Below are 24,507 nucleotides of genomic sequence, written 5' to 3'. Positions count from 1 at the left end.
TGATAACTGTTTTAACTGGAAGATTTCTTTATTTTTTATTTTTTTAATGTTTATTTATTTTTGAGATAGAGAGAGAGAGAGAGACAGAGCATGAGCAGGGTAGGGGCAGAGACAGACAGAGATACAGAATCTGAAGCAGGTTCCAGGCTCTGAACTGTCAGCACAGAGCCTGACGCAGGGCTCAAACTCATGAACCCTGAGATCATGCCGTGAGCTGAAGTTGTATGCTTAACCAACTGAGCCATCCAGGTAGGTGCCCCTTAACCAGAAGATTTCTATGAAAGTTCATATTCGTCTTCTCATGTTCTCTCTAAAATAGGAACATTACATATACATATGTATATATATTAAATTCTAAATAATCCACCAAAACAAGCTGCTAAAACTAATAAATAAATTCAGTAAAGTTGCAGGATATTCAATCTACAGAAATATGTTGTGCTTTTCTACACTAATATTGAACTATCAGAGAAATTAGAAAACAATCCATTTATAATTGCATAAAAAATTAATATACCTAGGAATAAATTTAACCAAGGAGGTGAAAGATCTATACACTAAAAACTATAAGACATTGATGAAAGAAATTTAATAAGACAGAAATATGTGGAAAGAGATTTCATGCTCATGTATTGGAAGAATCAACATTGTCAAAGTGTTTATATACCCAAAGCAATCTACAGAATCAATGCAATACTTAACACAATTCCAGTGGCATGCTTCACAGAAATAGAACACATAGTTCTAAGATTTGTATGGAACCACAAATTATTCCAAATAGACAAAGAAATCTTGAAAAGGAACAAAGTTGGAGGCATCACTCCCTGAATTCAAACTATACTGCAAAACTATATTAACCAAAACAGTATGGTATTGGTACCAAAGCAGACACACAAATCAATGGAACAAAATTAAGATTCCAGAAATAGTAAACCCACATATACATGGATATATGTCACAAAGGAGCCAAGAACATACAAAGGAGAAATGACAAATTCTTTAATAAATGGTAACGGGAAAATTAGACAGCCATTTGCAAAACAATGAAACTAGACAGCAATCTTACATCATACTTACATAAAAATTCAAAATTTTTTAAAGACTTGAATGTAAAACCCCAAGCCATAAAATTTCTAGAAGAAAACATAGACTATAAGCTACTCGACTGGTGTTGACAACAGTTTTGTGTGTTGACTCCAATGGCAAAGGAGACAAAAACAAGAATAAACAAATGGACTACATCAAACTAAAAGGCTTCCACACAGCTAAGGAAACCATCATTAAAACAGAAAAGCAACTCACTGAGTGGAAGAATATATTTGGAATCCATATATTCAATAAGGTGTTAATATTCAAAATACATACAGAACCTATACAACTTCACAACAAAAATAAAACAATCCAATTAAAAAATGAGGAGATGATTTGAATAGACAGATTCTCCAAAGGAAACAGATTGCCAGCAGGCAAATGAAAAGATGTTCAATAACACTAATTGTTAGGAAAATGCAAATTAAAGCCACAGTGAGATATCATTTGACACCTGTTAGAATGAATATTATCAAAAAGATAAGAAATAACAAATGTTGGAGAGGATATAGAGAAAAAGGAATTCTCATACACTGTTGGTGAGGTTGTAAATTGGTGCTGTCACTGTAGAAAACAGTATGGACATTTCACAAAAAGTTAATTTTGAAAGAGAACGCACTCCATATGTAGATGAATTTAGGGCATATTATTTTAATTCTTCGTTACCAATTTGGATGCTCCTTTCCATACTTGCCATGTCTCTCCCTTCCCAAGGATCCATTTGCCCCCCCACCATGTCTGCCATTTCTACCCTCTTTGATTTGGCCTCTTCTCTACATTTAGCTGTGGAAAGTCTGTTCTGCCAGTGTTTGGGTAGTTTTCTGGGTTATTTATACAGATGTCAGTGTTACCTAGTTGTATCCTTGGAACGAGGTGAGCTTCAGATCCTCTTACTCCGCTATCTCCCAAGGAGATAGGAAACACTAGGAAGTCCCAGTGTTTTCGTATTTTTCAGATAAATACCCAGAAGGGGAATAGCTGGCTCGTGTGGTAGTTCTATTCTTAACTTTTCACTATGTGCAGATAATATGACACTATTAGAGAATACTCTACAGCCCCCACCAGAAGAGAAAGTTCCCAACCCCATATATAAGGCGAGTATTTGACAAAATTCAACATATTTTTATGATTAAAAAAACTTATTAAAATAAAAATAAAATTCCTCAACCTTATATACAAAATATGGAAAATTTACAGCTAACATATGTAATGGTTAATGACTGAATGTTTTCTCCCTAACACAAGAAGGATGCCCACTCTCTGCATTTCTCATAGCATTGTACTAGAATATCTAGCTAGGGAGATAGCTTGATGAAAAGAAATAAAAACATCCAAATGGGAAAGGAATAAGTACAATAATCTCTATTTTCTGATATTCTTAGTGTATAGAATATCCTAATGAATTCACTAAAATACATTAGAACTAATAAGTTAATTCAACCTGTTTGCAGAAGATAAATATAAAAACTTAATTGTATTTCTATACACTATTGAGGGACAACCAAAAAAATGGAATATGATTCTATTTACAGTATCATCAAAAAATTACAATACTTAAAAATAAATATAACAAAATAAACATAAAACCTATATACTGAAAACTATAGAACATTGTTGAAAGAATTTACTAAATGGAAAACACCACACATTAATAGATCAGACAATATGCCCTAAATTCATCTACATATGCAGTGTATTCTCTTTCAAAATTCTGACTCTATTCTTTGCAGACATTGGCAAGTTGATCCTAAAATCCATATGGAAATACTAGAGACCCAGAATACCCAAATAATATTGAAAAAATAAGAACAAATTTGGAAAATTCACACATCTCAATTCCAAAATTTACTAATGAACACAGGGGAATAGAAAAAGGAAAAAAAAAAAGAGAAAGAGGGAAGCAAACCATAAGAGACTCTTAACTATAGAGAACAAACTGAGGGTTGATGGAGGGAGGTGGGCAAGGGATAGACTAAATGGGTGATGGGTAATATGGAGAGCACTTGTTGTGATGAGCACTAGGTGTTATATGTAAGTGATGAATCACCAAAAACTACACCTGAAACCAATTTCCCACGTATGTTAACTAGTTAGAATTTAAATAAAAACTCAGAATTAAAAAAAATTACTAACAATGCACTGTAATCAAGAGAATACTGTTATGAGGCTAGAAATGTAGTTAAATGGAATGGGGATGATATGATATTTCAGAAATAAACCTGTTCATTTATGGACAATTAAATTTTTGGCAGATATGGCAAGATAATGCAATGGGGAAAGAATAATCTTTTCAACAAATAGTTCTGGGATAAATGGATATCCATATGAATAATACTGAAATTGGGCCCCCATCTCAAAACATACATAAAAATTATACCAACATGGATCATAATATAAAGTTAAAAACTTACAACATGTAGAGACAAGTATAGGAATAAATTTTCATGACTTTTGTTTAGGCAAAACCTAAGATATCAAACCAAAAGGACAAGTGACAAAAGAAATCCTAAAGTGGACATCTACAAAATTAAACACCTTTGTGTATCAAAGACCGTCATCAGAAAAGTGAAAAGACAACCTACAGAAACAGACAAAAATATTTGGAAATCATACATCTTGTAAGGGGCTTATAGATAGAATATATGAAAAAGTCTTACAACTCAATAATAGACAGACAAACTAATTGAATTCAAAATTTTGCAATGTATCTGAAAACACTTTTCCAAAGAAGATATGAACATGAGCAATAAGCACATGAAAAAATGCTCAAGATTATTAGCTCTCAGGGAAATGATAATCAGAATCACAATGAGATGCCACTTCACATACACTAAGATGGCTGTAATCAAAACAAACAAACAAACAAATAAACATTGAATACAAAGTTTTGTTGAGGATATAGAGAAATGGTAACCCATATACATTGCTAGTTGTAATATAAAATGATACAATCATTTTGGAAAGCAGTCTATTGGTTTCTCAAAATATTAAGCATAGAGTAACTAAGGATTGCATTCATAGGTATATACCCAAGAGAGATGAAAACATACAGCCATTGAAAAAAATTGTATATGTATAGTGGAATATTATTCAGCACTAAAAACGAATAAAATACTAATACATGTTATCACATGGATAAACCTTGACAATGTGCCAAAAGAAAGAAGCCTGTCACATAACATCACATCTTGTATGATTTTTCATTTTTGGAATGTTCAGGACATTAAATCTATAGAGATAGAAAACAGACTAGTGCTTGCCTAAGGCTGGAGGATTAGGGGTAAATTTGGAGTACCTGTTACTGAATATTAAGTTTTGTTTTAGGGTGATGAAAATGTTCAAAAATGATTGTGGTGGTTGTGACACTAGTCTGAAAATATACTAAAAACCATTAAATGGGTATTTGCATGGCATTTTAATTGACTGTCAATAAAGGCATCATATACATTTAAAAATTTTCATAATGATGTTCCCCAGATGTTTGTTACATGTATTCTCTCTCTCTCTCTCTCTCTCTCTCTCTCTCTCTCTCTCTCTCTCTTTCTCTCTCTCTCTCTCTTTCTGTGTCTCTCTACCTCTGTCTTTTCTTTCTGGATATCTTGTGCAGTCTGAGAGCTGACTAGTTTCTCCAACTGTAACGTATATCTTTGATATCTGCCTCAGTTGTTTAGCATTTTTATTCCTCAAGTTTACCTTTAATTCTATTGATTTTTATATTTATTTTTCAATTAGCATCCTCACCATGTTTTATTGAAATGTGTCTCCTCAATGCTGTGAGATTTTTTTTCTCTTCAAATCCCTCATTTCCTGTGTTTCTCAAGTTATCTCTTTCTCATTTTTTGTTTTGTTTTGTTTTGTTTTGTTTTGTTTTGTTTTGTTTTGTTTTGTACAGTTTGGAAATCCTGGCCTTTGTCTTCGATGATACTATTTTCTTCAAATATCAGAGAAGCAACAGGAAGTCTGGTCCCTTGAATCCTATCAGTGGGATCCTTTTAGGATAATCATGTGTGTATCTGTCTTTTTTTGTTGAAGCTTCTATAAATGCTGAAAGGAACAAAGTTTTATTTTGGAGTCTAATTTGCTGTTGTCTTTTCCAGTTCTCTGAAAAGAAATTACTGCTTAATTTCAATTTCTCTGGAGGAATTTTTTTTTATGTGTGTGAAGTCCCTGGTGAAAAATTCCATGATGCTTTGAATATAGCCATGGGACAAGGACAGTGGCTGACAGCCATATATATTAATCCTCAGTTAAATCTCAGCCTAAGTTTTATTTAGTATCCCCAACCCACAATTGGCCCAATCTACTCAAAACAAATTTGGTTCTGCAGGATAGATTGTATTCTTCCTCCTGTAAATTATCCATACACATGCATTAAGAAACACTTTTCCAAAGAAGATATGAACGTGATCAATAAGCACATGAAAAATGCTCAGAATTATTAGCTATCAGGGAAATGATAATCAGAATCACAATAGATGCTACTTCATATCCATTAAGATGGCTGTAACCAAAACAAACAAATGTTTCATCTATCTGCATTTTGGCCTCATCTTTAAGTCTTCAAAAGGTATTCCAATCGTTCCTCCATTGATGTCCCTCACTGCATCTTTTTTTTTTAATGAGTTCAAACATTACTAAGTTTTCAACAATGAATATTGGATTTCAGAAAATTAGGGACATAATGTATTTGTTTTCTCCATAATGTTAGTTCACAGTTTTCTTGATTTTTTTTTCATTATAAATGGGGGGAATTGTTATGATGAAATAATCAAATTTATTTTAAAATTATTACTTTATGAGACAGAATTCTTATGCTATTCTGGTCCAATAGGAATTGTCTTTGTATAATGCACTTTTAGGGTTCCCAGATCTAATTCCCGTGTGGAGGATTCTCCTGGGGGGTTCCCTCCCAGATAACATCAAATAATTCTTGGACACTAATTTAAATATATTCTGACACTACCTACTTAGAGATTATATCAGATTCCACAGGTTAAGCATTCAGTCCTACGAGACTATACCTCCATCCTCCATTTCAGAGGCCAGTCACAAGCTCAGTTTGTTATCTCTGCTTCTGATCACCAATTCCAACAACCTCTTCCTTTGGTTCTATTAATTTTCTAAGTATCTCACAGAACTAAGAGAAATACATTTACCAGTTTATTAAAGGATATAATAAAGTACATGGATAAAAAACTAGATAAAGACATACACAGGGTGAGGTCCTGAACAAAGGAGTTTTGTCCTCATGGAGCTGGGGGGCTTGCTCAATGACACACAGAAATGTTTATTCCCAAAGTATTGAAGCTTTCTGGAAAATGGATCAAAAAGCTCTCCATTTAAGTTTTCAAGGAGACTTCATTACATAGTCACAAATGACCAAGTCATTAGCCATTGGCTGATTCAGCTTCCAGACCCTCTCTCCTGTCTGGCGGTCAGGGGGGTGGAACTGAAAGTTCTAACCCTCTAATCATACGGTTGGTCCTCCTGACAACCAACTCTCACCTTTAGGTGGGGTCAAAAAGTCATCTTCACTAGTAAAAAGATACTCATTCACTTGGGTGTGTGTGTGTGTGGCTCTGAAACATTTTCAGGAACAGTGAAGAAGACTAAATATATCTGAGAAATATATATTAGGTCATTCATTCAGATGACCTAATCATTCAGATGACCAGATACATATTTCCCACAAATTATTGTATTGCAAAAGCTCATGGTTACACATTTCACAAGAAAGAAATTAAGTTAGGGTAAAGAATTATATATTAAAACTGCTCTGTCAGTACTTATAAATTGATATGACTGAATCAAAATTTTAGAAACAACTATTGAGAAGAATTTGCCATGACTTGGCCTTAATCAGCTCTGTAAACGTGATGTCTGAACAAGAAAATTATTACACTCAGGTTAACATTTATTGCCATAATTACAACTGCCTGTTTGAAAAACATTTCAAAAGAGATGAACCAAGCCTTTCTTCAAACATTTTTTCCTTATGCAATTCTTAGAGAAAATGAGAATCTTTAAAACAGAACAATTAAGGTACTATCAATCATGGCCTAGAAGAGTACCAGGTGCCTGTTATATGTATACTAGCATTGTAAGTGTGTGCTCAATAAATATTAAATAAGAAATATTTTTACCAAATTGACCAGATTTTCTCCTGAGAAATGTTTGAAAACAGTCTGTCCAATGTAGGCCTCTAAGCCATCTGGAACTTGGTTGTCAATATATAGAATCTTTTGAGGAGTGTCTAACAAATTCCATAGTGAAATAAAAAATGAACAAGAATGACAGACTATCATTTATTTTGAAATTATTGCACAGCATTTCACATAAATTACGTCATTCAGACTATAGTATCACATCTGTTTGTTTCTCTTAAAACTATATTTCTAATTATGAAATAATTAATTTGACCCCTCAGTCTCTATTATAAATATCATAACAAAAAATTACTACCCGTGTAGAGGGAAGAACTAAAGTTTTTGGTAGCAATCTGAAAAATTATGATATAATTTATATTTTATAATTCATTATCACACAATACATTCAACTTTTCTTTATTTAATAAGAAAATCATAAGGTATAGGAAGATAATGGCATACTCAAGCCTTTTTGTTTTTTATTTGTTGTTGTTTTAAAACTAAGCACCAATTTAACATTATTGAACTGAGATTCTCCAATAGTGTTTGATTATGGAATTCTTTATAGAAACAAAACCACTAAGATATAATCCGGAAATGAAATCCTACATATTATACCATGAACAACAATAGTTTAAAGGAATAAGCACCCCTTTTCAATGTAACGCATTGTATATTGTAGTAAAATATACATAAAATGTTCTGTTAGTAACATTTGGTATATCCACTATTTTCAACCATCACTATCATCTAGATCCAGAACACTTTCATTATTCCAAAAGAAACTGTCTACTGTCTCCATTAAGCAGTCAGCTATTCCCCATTCCTTCCTTCACCAAGCCCCCAAAATTATAAATCTGTGTTGTCTCTATGGAGTTGCCTATTCTGGATATTTCATATAAATATATTCATGTAAAATTTATTGTTGTTGTTGTTCTGTTTTTAAATATATCATTGTATTTTGTAGTTCTTCTGTTTTTAAATAAACATTATATTAATTAGTTCAGGTCCTCTGAGAGGAAAAAAGCAAGATGAGATTAGATGTGCAATAGCTTTATCATAGGAAACTCTCCAGAGGACAGGGAGAAGGGGCAGGAGACAAGGAGAGCCATCAAAATGAGATCCAGTTCTGAACCTTGTGAAAGAGAGGGAACAAAGGAGAGTTAAATAGGCATAGCCCAGACTACAATGCAGTACTGAAAATTTTGGCTGGGCTCCTGGGGATTCCTTAAACCAAAATCCATCAAAGAAGTCCTGCCTCTGGCAGGAATGGACTAATTTAATCTTTCTTTCTTTCTTTCTTTCTTTCTTTCTTTCTTTCTTTCTTTCTTTCTCTTTCTTTCTTCTTTCAACTTCAATAGAAAAGAATCACTAAGAAATATAGTTAATAAAATTTCATGAAAACTGAAGAAAACATTCTAGTTAAATTATTTCCTTGTAATTGCCCTAAATATTTAAATAAGACTGGTCTATAGCCAGTGCTCCTGACAACAATAAAGCAGTCCATTACAGGAAATTCCTCTTCAAAGATGACCTTCAACTATCAGGAACAACATCTCATATTCATATTGACTGAAACTAGCAGGTTAAACAATACATCTTTTATATCAGATGATACTATTATTTGCCTTTATTAATATGTGAGAAATTTAAAAAGTAGGAGTAAGTTGAACATTTCCATCAAACATAATAAATATCCATATAAACCAAAGGGTAAGGCTATATTTAATGTAATGGAACTTGCTGACGGTATCTATCACATTTTCTTCAGAAATAAGAAAGCTGGGGTGTGCTCATTTAAATCTGTTTTCCAATATTTTATTGTCTAAAATATTCAACGGATACATTTTTTTGTGTCAAAAATTGTCACAATCTTTTAAAAACACAAATGGTTATTTGAATAATACAGATTTTGGGGAAAGAGTTGTCATTCCATGATGAAAAATCTGCTACCTGAATACATGCTACCAACTGGTTTTCTGTAACTTTTTGAGGGGGCATTTGATTACATTAAGTACATTAAATTCTTTTGTTGTTGATATTGTTGGTTTCCTGAAAATGCGATCTTATATTAGTGCCTATTCTATTATATTTAATATTTTCAAAGATTCACATTTATTCATATTATAATTTACATGAAATAAGAGTGTATTTTTATCATATGATATTTTATATTTGATAAAATAAAATTATATTCCTGTGAAGAAAAAAAGCACAGACATTTGCTTAGACCAACAGACACTTTACTCATCACATAAGGATTTTATTTTATAAGATCCTACTAAAGAATTAACTGAAAAGATATTTCTTCAGGTGAATTTTGAATCATGCCTTAAGGTCTCAGATAAGTGATATTTTACTTTGGATTATACCATATTTTTCCTAGTACGGTAGGTAAGGGCCAAGTTTCTAAAGCTAACTATCTATCCTAAAAATGTTTTCAGTCCTTTACCTAAAAATATATAAAGATTTAAATACTTAAAAAATATATATTTTTCAAAAAGACAAAATCAATTTTACTCTATTTTTTTAAATAAAAAGTGACCATGTAGACTGAACTTCGTCATTTCTAGTAACATTATTCCTGTATCATCATAGAAATAATATTACTTTAAAAATTCATCTCTCATAAAATTCTACATTATACATAATAAAATCATTTGTATTGGGACTAATTTGTGAAGTCATTTTGACTGATATATCTCAATTTGACTATTGAGTCTATCAAGTAAGTGGCATAAATCAGGGGAAAAATGAGTGGGTTTGACATATATATCAAATCTTTGTAATGGGAAATGGAAAAGAGTGCTGTCTGCTTTAAGAAAAACTTCTCTATGCGATGTGTCCTTACCTAACTCCAGTCATCTAACTTTAACTCTGTGCTAGGTGTGTTTTTTTTTTAAGAAATCTCTAAGGTCTTGAAATTTTGAAGGCTCATATTTTGATGGCATGTTGTTTTATGTGACTGATAACAAACTCTGAAGGTGATACAGTAAATCAGTGATAGAGCAAATAAGGATTCTTCATTCTATTTATCCAAGAGGTACCAAAGTGGAACTTAGAAAGAAAGATGTAAAAATTAAAACTAAAAAAGTATTATCTTGCACATTATCATATTATCTATGTTTTTAAGGGATTCTAAGTGGATAATATGGGCTATCTCAAGAAGCATACTGAATACATTTATTTTCTTCATTTTCTTATATTGAGGTATAATTGATATACAGCATTGTATTCGTTCCAAGTGTACAACAAAATGAGTCAATATATATATATATTGCAAAATGATCACAACAATGAATTGAGTTAATTCACTTCACCTTCCTTTGGAAAGGAGTTTTAAACATTTTCCAGTATTCTCCTTAAAAGAAGGGGAAATATTTTATATCATAATATACTCAAATAGTTTAGAATGATAAAGTATGCAATATAATAACATATTTTCTTCATACTATTTGTCATTTTTGCTCTTGTACAATAATGAGTGAAGTGATCTGTATATAATTAGGGACAGTGAGATAATCTTTCATAAGCAAAAAACGTATTCTAAAGCATAGATTTTGATATTTCTATTGTGAGTGAAGGGACTTATTATAAAACATCTACACATCTAGTTATCAAAGCATAACCCAAATCCAAAATGCATTTATTAAAATATATAAAATAAATTAAAAGTTTGTTTGTTAAGCTTCATACTCTCTGTAATTTCCAACAAAATTATTTAGGAAAGAGAAAATTATCAAACAAAATATAAATAGGTGCCATTTCTCAAATATTCCAGTAAGGTGCACATACACACACACACACACACACACACACACACACACACACAAGGGACGCATGATTTTTAATCAGAAGTGATAGGTAAGGGGCGCCTGGGTGGCTCAGTCGGTTAAGCGTCCGACTTCGGCTCAGGTCACGATCTCGCGGTCCGTGAGTTCGAGCCCCGCGTCAGGCTCTGGGCTGATGGCTCAGAGCCTGGAGCCTGCTTCCGATTCTGTGTCTCCCTCTCTCTCTGCCCCTCCCCCGTTCATGCTCTGTCTCTCTCTGTCTCAAAAATAAATAAACTTAAAAAAAAAATTAAAAAAAAAAAAAAAGTGATAGGTAAAAGTTGGCATTGCCCGGAGCAAAATGCATTTGAAAGCTATGGTCATGCTGTGTAAAAGAAAGAAAGCCAACTTTAAACATGAAACTGTTAGCATAACCTTATCCTCCACTAGGACTTCAACTCTATTAGTTTTAACTGAATTTCTATTGTAAAATAAATAAATCAGTCATTTATAATATGTTCAAATAATGGTTTGGAATAAAAAATAAATTTAAGGGTTCAAAAGCCAAAAATAAACTTCTAAAAATATTACCAATATGTAGGAAAATTTACTTTAGTCTGAACATTTGCAAAGAGACAGAACTAGACAGAATGGCAGCTCAACGGGAAGAAATTTAGATAGGGACAGGTAGATAGAGGAGAGAAAGGCAGGGAAAGAGAGGAAGAGTGATGAACACTAACTGTATTTTGAGCATTGGGTTTGAAAAAGTGAATTATGTTAGTAATGAGATGATTAAAAATCATATGCTTCTCTCACCACAATCCTCCTTTACCAGATTGCCAGTTATAAAGATCAGACAAAGCAAAAATAGAGATATGAGAATAAGTATGTATTTGGTAAGCTGGGTAGAGACAATTGCTTGAAAACACAACTTCATAAATATTTTAACATTTTACTAGTTTAGAATTAAGACACTTGTGTTGACATGTGAGATGGAAAACAATCAGACAAAAACCAATAAACTACACAAACAAAATTGATGAAAACTAGACTTATTTGGGAATGTAAAAGTCATTTTCAATGAAGCAGAACTATTAAAAATATCAACTGCTCACCAAATGTAACTGTGCTGTAGGGAAGTGATTTCTAACTTAGAATTATAATTATAGATTCCATAGCCTCAGAATCAAACACTAATCTATAGCTTATAAATTATAGCATATAGCTTGTAAGCTTACAGCTTATAGTCATTCAGTATATGTGCATTATAAACTCCTATTTGCTTGTTTGTTTTTGCTGCTATTGCCATTAAGGTTTATGTTTATAGACTGGAAAATCTCAGAGGCCAAAGATAAAACCTTTTACATTTTCATGCAATGTTTAGCATAGTGTTACAAATAATATGTATATCAATGCCTTAACATCCCAATAAATTATTACATTACAGATAAACTGTTATGTATCAAAACTAACTTTCAACAAATTTTGGGAAACCATATTTATGTACAAACAGGAGGGTTAATAATTTAACTTAAAAAATGGAAGGAGGGGAAGAGGAGGGTGAGGTACTTATATAATGTTAGCTGATTCCTACCTTTTGTAGAGAGAGTCAATAGGTAATGTCTATAGCTGATACATTAAAAATAATGGGTGCTATTATAATTTAGACATCTGTATATATCCTCCAAAGATGTCTCACTATAAACAATTGAAAAATGGTTTTCTACAGAATGGACCTGAGGATGTGGGGAAGTGAAAGTGAGGTCTGTCACATTTTACTAAAAGCATTTTAAGACTGTTAATTTTAGTGACTACATACATTTCTTTGTTGAAAAATATAACCTAAAAAATAAACAAGCAAACAGGCAAACAAACTAAAACATAGAAGACATTGCTAATAAATTACTGGGAGACATAGAAATAAGATAATTTATTGAAGTACTTTTGGCAAAAAAAGTTGTTTGGATAGAGAAATAGGTGATCAGATTTGAATTATAGAAAGATAACAATGGCTGTTCTATGTCAATGGACTGAATGCAATAAGGCCAATTAACAAGTAGATGAAGTAAGATAAGGACTTGAATTTTATACAGTAGCAGTAGAGATGGATCAGGAAGAAAAGATAGATATAAGATAAAGAGATAGAAATTAAGGACTTAATAACTGAATAGCTGTGGTAGATGTGAAAAAGAAAGATGTGGGGAATAAATTATCAGGTCCCAATTTGATAGTTGTGCAAAGGCTGACATCAGTTTATTTATTCAAAAAAAAAAAAAAAAGGCTACAGTTTCCAAATTCCAAATGTGAGATTATAATCTCTAAACTCCAAACAAAAAAACCTAAAACACAAATTTTTCAAATGGAATTATTGATGTAGATATAATACTATCAGTCCAGTAAAGAATGTATCATTCACATTTAAAAATTAGGCCACATGGATTATCAATGAATTATTCTTATCCAAAGGCTGTCCACATAGATGATGCCTTTGGTAAGTGATTGCAGGATTGTGAGAAACATATGTTAATACATTCAATCATTTTTTTTTTTTTTTTTTTTTAATATATGAAATTTACTGTCAAATTGGTTTCCATACAACACCCAGTGCTCATCCCAAAAGGTGCCCTCCTCAATACCCATCACCCACCCTGTCCTCCCTCCCACCCTGCCCTCCCTCCCACCCCCCATCAACCCTCAGTTTGTTCTCAGTTTTTAACAGTCTCTAATGCTTTGGCTCTCTCCCACTCTAACCTCTTTTTTTTTTTTTTTTTTTCCTTCCCCTCCCCCATGGGTTTCTGTTATGTTTCTCAGGATCCACATAAGAGTGAAACCATATGGTATCTGTCTTTCTCTGTATGGCTTATTTCACTTAGCATCACACTCTCCAGTTCCATCCATGTTGCTACAAAAGGCCATATTTCATTTTTTCTCATTGCCACGTAGTATTCCATTGTGTATATAAACCACAGTTTCTTTATCCATTCATCAGTTGATGGACATTTAGGCTCTTTCCATAATTTGGCTATTGTTGAGAGTGCCGCTATAAACATTGGGGTACAGGTGCCCCTATGCATCAGTACTCCTGTATCCCTTGGATAAATTCCTAGCAGTGCTATTGCTGGGTCATAGGGTAGGTCTATTTTTAATTTTCTGAGGAACCTCCACACTGCTTTCCAGAGCGGCTGCACCAATTTGCATTCCCACCAACAGTGCAAGAGGGTTCCTGTTTCTCCACATCCTCTCCAGCATCTATAGTCTCCTGATTTCTTCATTTTGGCCACTCTGACTGGTGTGAGGTGGTATCTGAGTGTGGTTTTGATTTGTATTTCCCTGATAAGGAGCGACGTTGAACATCTTTTCATGTGCCTGTTGGCCATCCGGATGTCTTCTTTAGAGAAGTGTCTATTCATGTTTTCTGTCCATTTCTTCACTGGGTTATTTGTTTTTCGGGTGTGGAGTTTGGTGAGCTCTTTATAGATTTTGGATACTAGCCCTTTGTCCGATGTGTCATTTGCAAATATCTTTTCCCATTCCGTTGGTTGCCTTTTAGTTTTGTTGGTTGTTTCCTTTGCTGTGCAGAAGCTTTTTATCTTCATAAGGTCCCAGTAATTCACTTTTGCTTTTAATTCCCTTGCCTTTGGGGATGTGCCGAGTAAGAGATTGCTACGGCTGAGGTCAGAGAGGTCTTTTCCTGCTTTCTCCTCTAAGGTTTTGATGGTTTCCTGTCTCACATTCAGGTCCTTTATCCATTTTGAGTTTATTTTTGTGAATGGTGTGAGAAAGTGGTCTAGTTTCAACCTTCTGCATGTTGCTGTCCAGTTCTCCCAGCACCATTTGTTAAAGAGACTGTCTTTTTTCCATTGGATGTTCTTTCCTGCTTTGTCAAAGATGAGTTGGCCATACGTTTGTGGGTCTAGTTCTGGGGTTTCTATTCTATTCCATTGGTCTATGTGTCTGTTTTTATGCCAATACCATGCTGTCTTGATGATGACAGCTTTGTAGTAGAGGCTAAAGTCTGGGATTGTGATGCCTCCTGCTTTGGTCTTCTTCTTCAAAATTACTTTGGCTATTCGGGGCCTTTTGTGGTTCCATATGAATTTTAGGATTGCTTGTTCTAGTTTCGAGAAGAATGCTGGTGCAATTTTGATTGGGATTGCATTGAATGTGTAGATAGCTTTGGGTAGTATTGACATTTTGACAATATTTATTCTTCCAATCCATGAGCAGGGAATGTCTTTCCATTTCTTTATATCTTCTTCAATTACCTACATAAGCTTCCTATAGTTTTCAGCATACAGATCTTTTACATCTTTGGTTAGATTTATTCCTAGGTATTTTATGCTTCTTGGTGCAATTGTGAATGGGATCAGTTTCTTCATTTGTCTTTCTGTTGCTTCATTGTTAGTGTATAAGAATGCAACTGATTTCTGCACATTGATTTTGTATCCTGCAACTTTGCTGAATTCATGTATCAGTTCTAGCAGACTTTTGGTGGAGTCTATCGGATTTTCCATGTATAATATCATGTCATCTGCAAAAAGCGAAAGCTTGACTTCATCTTTGCCAATTTTGATGCCTTTGATTTCCTTTTGTTGTCTGATTGCTGATGCTAGAACTTCCAGCACTATATTAAACAGCAGCGGTGACAGTGGGCATCCCTGTCGTGTTCCTGATCTCAGGGAAAAAGCTCTCAGTTTTTCCCCGTTGAGGATGATGTTAGCTGTGGGCTTTTCATAAATGGCCTTTATGATCTTTAAGTATGTTCCTTCTATCCCGACTTTCTCAAGGGTTTTTATTAAGAAAGGGTGCTGGATTTTGTCAAAGGCCTTTTCTGCATCGATTGACAGGATCATATGGTTCTTCTCTTTTTTTTTTGTTAATGTGATGTATCACGTTGATCGATTTGCGAATGTTGAACCAGCCCTGCATCCCAGGAATGAATCCCACTTGATCATGGTGAATAATTCTTTTTATATGCTGTTGAATTCGATTTGCTAGTATCTTATTAAGAATTTTTGCATCCATATTCATCAGGGATATTGGCCTGTAGTTCTCTTTTTTTACTGGGTCTCTGTCTGGTTTAGGAATCAAAGTAATACTGGCTTCATAGAATGAGTCTGGAAGTTTTCCTTCCCTTTCTATTTCTTGGAATAGCTTGAGAAGGATAGGTATTATCTCTGCTTTAAATGTCTGGTAGAACTCCCCTGGGAAGCCATCTGGTCCTGGACTCTTATTTGTTGGGAGATTTTTGATCACCGATTCAATTTCTTCGCTGGTTATGGGTCTGTTCAAGCTTTCTATTTCCTCCTGATTGAGTTTTGGAAGAGTGTGGGTGTTTAGAAATTTGTCCATTTCTTCCAGGTTGTCCAATTTGCTGGCATATAATTTTTCATAGTATTCCCTGATAATTGTTTGTATCTCTGAGGGATTGGTTGTAATCATTCCATTTTCATTCATGATTTTATCTATTTGGGTCATCTCCCTTTTCTTTTTGAGAAGCCTGGCTAGAGGTTTGTCAATTTTGTTTATTTTTTCAAAAAACCAACTCTTGGTTTCGTTGATCTGCTCTACAGTTTTTTTAGATTCTATATTGTTTATTTCTGCTCTGATCTTTATGATTTCTCTTCTTCTGCTGGGTTTAGGCTGCCTTTGCTGTTCTGCTTCTATTTCCTTTAGGTGTGCTGTTAGATTTTGTATTTGGGATTTTTCTTGTTTCTTGAGATAGGCCTGGATTGCAATGTATTTTCCTCTCAGGACTGCCTTCGCTGCATCCCAAAGCGTTTGGATTGTTGTATTTTCATTTTCGTTTGTTTCCATATATGTTTTAATTTCTTCTCTAATTGCCTGGTTGACCCACTCATTCGTTAGTAGGGTGTTCTTTAACCTCCATGCTTTTGGAGGTTTTCCAGACTTTTTCCTGTGGTTGATTTCAAGCTTCATAGCATTGTGGTCTGAAAGTATGCATGGTATAATTTCTATTCTTGTAAACTTATGAAGGGCTGTTTTGTGACCCAGTATATGATCTATCTTGGAGAATGTTCCATGTGCACTCGAGAAGAAAGTATATTCTGTTGCTTTGGGATGCAGAGTTCTAAATATATCTGTCAAGTCCATCTGATCCAATGTATCATTCAGGGCCCTTGTTTCTTTATTGACTGTGTGTCTAGATGATCTATCCATTTCTGTAAGTGGGGTGTTAAAGTCCCCTGCAATGACCACATTCTTATCAATAAGGTTGCTTATGTTTATGAGTAATTGTTTTATATATCTGGGGGCTCGGGTATTTGGCGCATAGACATTTATAATAGTTAGCTCTTCCTGGTGGATAGACCCTGTGATTATTATATAATGCCCTTCTTCATCTCTTGTTACAGCCTTTAATTTAAAGTCTAGTTTGTCTGATATAAGTATGGCTACTCCAGCTTTCTTTTGGCTTCCAGGAGCATGATAAATAGTTCTCCATCCCCTCACTCTCAATCTAAAGGTGTCCTCAGATCTAAAATGAGTCTCTTGTAGACAGCAAATAGATGGGTCTTGTTTTTTTATCCATTCTGATACCCTATGTCTTTTAGTTGGCGCATTTAATCCATTTACATTCAGTGTTATTATAGAAAGATATGGGTTTAGAGTCATTGTGATGTCTGTATGTTTTATGCTTGTAGTGATGTCTCTGGTACTTTGTCTCACAGGATCCCCCTTAGGATCTCTTGTAGGGCTGGTTTCGTGGTGACAAATTCCTTCAGTTTTTGTTTGTTTGGGAAGACCTTTATCTCTCCTTCTATTCTAAATGACAGACTTGCTGGATAAAGGATTCTCGGCTGCATATTTTTTCTGTTTAGCACACTGTAGATATCGTGCCACGCCTTTCTGGCCTGCCAAGTTTCAAAGGAGAGATCAGTCACGAGTCTTATAGGTCTCCCTTTATATGTGAGGGCACGTTTATCCCTTGCTGCTTTCAGAATTTTCTCTTTATCCTTGTATTTTGCCAGTTTCACTATGATATGTCGTGCAGAAGATCGATTCAAGTTACGTCTGAAGGGAGTTCTCTGTGCCTCTTGGATTTCAATGCCTTTTTCCTTCCCCAGTTCAGGGAAGTTCTCAGCTATAATTTGTTCAAGTACCCCTTCAGCACCCTTCCCTCTCTCTTCCTCCTCTGGGATACCAATTATGCGTATATTATTTTTTTTTAGTGTATCACTTAGTTCTCTAATTTTCCCCTCATACTCCTGGATTTTTTTATCTCTCTTTCTTTCAGCTTCCTCTTTCTCCATAACTTTATCTTCTAGTTCACCTATTCTCTCCTCTGCCTCTTCAAGCCGAGCCATCGTGGATTCCATTTTGTTTTGCAATTCGTTTAAAGCGTTTTTCAACTCCTCGTGACTGTTCCTTAGTCCCTCGATCTTTGTGGCAAGAGATTCTCTGCTGTCCTGTATACTGTTTTCAAGCCCAGCGATTAATTTTATGACTATTATTCTAAATTCACTTTCTGTTATATTATTTAAATCCTTTTTGATCAGTTCATTAGCTGTTGTTATTTCCTGGAGATTCTTCTGAGGGGAATTCTTCCGTTTGGTCATTTTGGAGAGTCCCTGGCGTGGTGAGGACCTGCAGGGCACTTCCCCTGTGCTGTGGTGTATAACTAGAGTTAGTGGGCGGGGCCGCAGTCCGACCCGATGTCTGCCCCCAGCCCACTGCTGGGGCCACAGTCAGACTGGTGTGTGCCTTCTCTTCCCCTCTCCTAGGGGCGGGATTCACTGTGGGGTGGCGTGTCCCGTCTGGGCTACTTGCACACTGCCAGGCTTGTGTTGCTGGGGATCTGGCGTATTAGCTGGGGTGGGTAGGCAAGGTGCACGGGGGCTGGAGGGGCAGGCTTAGCTCGCTTCTCCTTAGGTGATCCACTTCAGGAGGAGCCCTGTGGCAGCGGGAGGGAGTCAGATCCGCTGCCGGAGGTTTGGCTCCGCAGAAGCACAGAGTTGGGTGTTTGCGCGGAGCGAGCAAGTTCTCTGGCAGGAACTGGTTCCCTTTGGGATTTTGGCTGGGGGATGGGCGGGGGAGATGGCGCTGGCGCCTTTGTTCCCCGCCAAGCTGAGCTCTGCCGTCCGGGGGCTCAGCAGCTCTCCCTCCCTTTGTCCTCCAGCCTTCCCGCTTTCCGAGCAGAGCTGTTAACTTATGACCTCCCAGACGCTAAGTCGCGCTTGCTGTCGGAACACAGTCTGTCCGGCCCCTCCGCTTTTGCCAGCCAGACTCGGGGGCTCTGCTTGGCCGGCGAGCCGCCCCTCCTCCCCGGCTCCCTCCCGCCAGTCCGTGGAGCGCGCACCGCCTCGCCGCCCTTCCTACCCTCTTCCGTGGGCCTCTAGTCTGGGCTTGACTCCGGAGACTCCCTTCTGCTAATCCTCTGGCGGTTTTCTGGGTTCTTTAGGCAGGTGTAGGTGGAATCTAAGTGATCGGCAGGACGCGCTGTGAGCCCCGCGTCCTCCTACGCCGCCATCTTCCGGAAACCCACCTATAATACCACATTCAATCATTTTGAAAGATGCTTTGATTCTTCCTAATACAGATTGAATCACTTTTGTCAAGCAAATTCTCATGAATGAGATACACCATGGCATAAAGAATGCATATTTATTATACATGAAAATGTAAGAGAGAAAATATTATATATTCAAATGATAAGATTAGATTAGGTTTTGCCATATGGTTATACATTTTTTATTATTTAAACTTTTTGATGGATAATTCAAAAAGCATCATAGCTTACAGCATAAATCATATCTTAAATTCAAAGAGACATAATTATAAAATTCACCAATTACTGACCAGGCCATTTTTACAACTTTGGTTGTATATGCATATTTTGCTTTTTTGTTGTTTGTGAGAAACTTATGACTGTAATTAATATTTTGTCAACTAATTTATTTAATTAAATATAAGGTTTACATATCAGGCTTGGATTTCTTAAAAAATGAAAACTTAAAATTTCATAAGAAGCAAAACATAGCTTACATATTATTTATTGATCAGGTAACCAGGCTCTTGAAGGGAAACTGAAGTGATATTGCCCTTCCCCCCAACCCCCACAACCAATAGACACAGTTTCTTAGAGAAGATTGTGGTTGGAAAAGGGATACTTGAGTCTGACAGTTTACAGATAAAGCAGTTGCCAAACCTCAGAGTGTAAACCTGACAACTTGAGGGGTATACATGGTTTGGTAAAATGAATAATAATTATTTGGAACACTATCAGTGAAAACATTGTCCAAATCATTAAAGATTCTTTGGTAAACAAGTATAAACTGATGTAAATATGATTTTTTTTAAATGAACAATGATGTAATAGTGGACATTATGAATTATATTAAAATATGATTTGATCACAAAATTATTTTTAATTTAGATTTTATTTATTGAAATTTGTCTAGCGCAGTTATGTGCCAGACAGACTTTTGTGCTAGTTTCATTCTATTTCATTTCTATTTCATTTTCTCCTCATAAAGACATTGTAAGTATTAATATTTTCATTTTATAGAAAAAGAGAGCTAAAATAAGACATGGGGATTTAACACATTGTCTAAATTATACACACTTAGTAAATGGTGAAGTCAGGAATCTTCCTTAGCAGTGCACCTTACTTTCTGTTTCGATCATGGTGACCCAAAATGAGTGTAATGAATCTAGTGCGTTGTTTTTTTATATAAGATTTCTAAATTGTGTAACAAAAACCTTCCTGAAGCAAATATGTTTTCATGTATCTCAATAATTTTGTATTTCATCTTACAGCATTCCATTATAATTTTAGCCTAGAGGTGAAAGATAATTTACGAAAGTAGCCAAGTGAGGAAATTTTATGCAAAAGATTTAAAATGTTACTTTTGATAATTTGCATTTTTATGATAGTTTTATTGGTGAATATTATTGACAAAAGGTATACTGTAGTGACCTCCCTTTTATTGTTGATTTTTACTCATTGATAAGAAGGCAAATAAATATTTTAAGAGTATTATAAATTGTTGGGGCTTTATATTTGTTTCCTTTTGTATAGTACATTCTAAAACAGAGTGTGTTAAAGCATAATTTGGCTTCTCTCTTGTGAAGAAGCACCCTCATCCTTAAGCCAAGTTCTATATAGAATTCTTTTATCATGCTTTGGGACCTTATAGACTTTTGGTTTATTATTATAATATAGATAATATGTCTTTTTAAAATATGACTTTATTAATAAATTAATTTAGATACCATTATTCAAATTCTTCAAATACTCCTCTATGTACATACTTCTCTATGTACATTAAAGTAGAATTTACTAGTTAAGTTTCAAGAGAATCAAAAGTTATATGCAGATTTTCTTTTTATTTATTTTTTCTTTTTATTCTTTTTATTCTTTTTGTCATTTATTGCAAAATCAATATACATGCAGATTTTCTATTGTGCGAGGTCAGTACCCCTACCCCCACATTATTCAAGGGTCAACTGTATTACTATTCCACTATTGTTGTTATTGTTTATATATACTTATGTGTCATTCCTGTTAGTTTTCTTTGAGGTGAGAAGAGGGCTTTATCTACTGTTGAATTCTCAAATAAGGCTGGTTTATGCTGTGCTCACAAGAAGTTCTTACACATAATATTAAGGAGAGTAAATAAGTGCTTTGAAAAGAAAAATATAATGTATTGTCATATTTGGAGCATCAGATCTCAGTCAATCCTATTCAGAGAGAGAAGTTGTTGTGGCAACAAGAGCAACACATCCCTTAGCCTCAGTCCCAAAAGGCATCAGAAAATAAAGGAAGCGAAGGGTAAACATCACCAAATTGTCAGTGAAACTCAATTCAGAAGAAATTCTGACCAAACTCAAAATGGAACCAACTGGAAATGTTAATGGTCATTTTTAGTAAGTCACAAGAATTCGAAGACAGGCTATTTCAATAAGTAGAACAATTTCATTTTCCGTGCAGCTTAGGAAATTAATATCTACATGGTTCCTTTTACACAGTGGCCACTCAACTTTGTGCCTCTTTTGCAGAAAGCAGTATGATTTCACCTTAAATAACTTGTGTGTGGTCAGGGATGGGGGAAATCAAAAGGGATAATGTCTTAAGTATTTGTTTACAAGAGAAAAACACACTGGATGCCATATGTGGAGTCATCTGCTATAGTATTCTGAGAGGAAAAAAGTTCAGGCAGAGAAGAAAATTGAGGAAAGGCTCAGGTTTACATGATGTGTAGAAGCAAGTTCATGGTGAAACTAATGAAGCCTGAGATTCAGGGCTCTAACCTGAAGTACCTTCCAAAGTACTTTGGAAGTACTCTTCCAAAATCCCAAGAGAGACCCCGGCAATTTTGTGTTTGTAATTTTGCATTAGTGTTCATAAATGGACTTCCCAAACTGTATAAGTTTCAGCCCCTATTTGTCATGCTTAGTGTATTTATCTAAAATTATCAAGTGGCTGTTATGTGATAGTAGCTATGATAACTGCTGGAAATATAAAGATAAATAATTAATCTCACTGTCCCCAGTTAAGAGCTTACACTCTAGTTAGGATTGGCAGAAATATACAATACCATATAACCAGAGATTTGAATCAAGTGTTCCAGAAGCTCCAAGGATAGAAAACCTAAATTCCTAAAGATGTTTATCATAAATAATAATGAGAAACACATAAGCTAGAATCTTGGAATATGAAGTTCACAGGTTGTTACATACTTATATATTTTTAAAAATTTTATATGTGATTAGTATGACTAAAATGTATTTGACTCTAATTACAAATATGTGCATAACTTAAAAATTATTTAAAAACAAACAAGATAAATGATGACTTTTGGCTACTATACACTTTTCAGGAAAAATAATGATCTGCATTAAATTCCAGTCAGTTATAAATATCACAAATGACTGTTAAAGCATACAAATTTTATTGTGTATTTTTTGTATTATGAACTCTTTAAATAAAAGCACAAAATTTTCTTTTAAGACCTATAAGTTATAGATTAGCCACGTACTGGAAATTACATGCAAATGTAATCAATAACAGATAACAAATATTAAGACAATATAAGAATTAACTTCTGTTTCTATAGTATGCATTTTTATACAGAATAACTGATTTCAAACAATTACAACTATAAAGATCAATAAAACTCTGAGCTCTTAACAGCTAATATCTATTTATATTGACAGATAAATGTTTGTACATTCTATATACAAGTGAAAAATTTCATACACAGTTTAATTGCTTGATATTATATGTGAAAATAATTTGTTCAATTTTTTTACATTTTTGTCTCCAATTTGCATATAGTACTTTCAAAATATTTATTTAACAACCACATAGTCTTACTATGTGCCAAACATTGATATCTGAGCTTTACAAACATTACTTACTTAATTCTCATGTGTTAATTCTTTTGGGCTTTCATAACAGAATACTGTACAGCCTGGGTGGTATATAAACAACAGAAATTTATTTTTCATTGCTCTGGACCCTGGGATATCCAAAATCAAGTCACCGGCAGATTCAATGTCTAGCGAAGCCCTGCTTCCTGGTCACTCTGTCCTCATGTTGCAGAAGAGGCAAGGAAGGTTTTGGGGGTCTCTTTTAAAAGGGCACTTATCCCATTCATAAAGGCTCTACCCTCAAGACTTAATCACCTCCCAGAGGGCCCCCTCGAAATACCATCACAATGGGGATAGGTAAAGTATTTTCATTTTAGATTTCTTCCTCATCCTCCTTTCTGATATTTCATCCTTTTCACTCCGTGTAACACAGACACCCTGTGCGGTTTAACAAAACACAGTTAACACTGTATAAACAGAAATTTAAAAAGCCCTTCAAGTTTAAATGCAATAAACTTAATGTAGCTCCTCTGAAAATAACATAATTTCTTTATTAGGGCAAATGAATTTGACACATAGAGGGAGTAAGAGGGCAGTTCATTTAGTATACAGGGTTTAATACAGTACAGAATCCTAAATAAGTTTTATTAATAATTATTTTTTAAATATAAAAACTATTTTTATATTATTATTATTTACATTTTTATTATTTATATTATTTATTTATTTATGTATTTATTGAAAGAGAGAGAGAGAGAGCAGGCACGCAAGTAGGGGAGGGGCAGAGAGAGAGTGAGACACAGTATCTGAAGCAGGCTCAGAGCCTACAGCAGAAAGCCTGATGTGGGGCTGGAACTCACATACCACAAGACAATGACCTGAGCAGAAGTCTGATGTTTAGCCAACTGAGCCACCCAGTTGCCCCTTTTTTTTAATTAAATTTAATTTATTTAGTCATAACCACTTTAATTTCTTCATCTCTTCATAGGTTCTTCACAATATTTTCTATTGTGTTAAAATTTCAAATATGATTCCATTATGGTCCTACACTTTTATTTACAAAAATCTTTTAAAATAAAGTGCTCATGGAAAACTAGAAATCTTGCTTCTTCTGATTTGCCCTTTGCTTTTGTTTCATTGTTTTCTGTGTTTTTTTTTTTAATGTTTTT

Source organism: Panthera leo, chromosome C2, assembly GCF_018350215.1.
Source record: "Panthera leo isolate Ple1 chromosome C2, P.leo_Ple1_pat1.1, whole genome shotgun sequence".
NCBI classification, from domain to species: Eukaryota; Metazoa; Chordata; class Mammalia; order Carnivora; family Felidae; genus Panthera; species Panthera leo.
The sequence above is the reverse complement of the archived record's forward strand: the minus strand, read 5'-3'. Positions refer to the sequence as shown.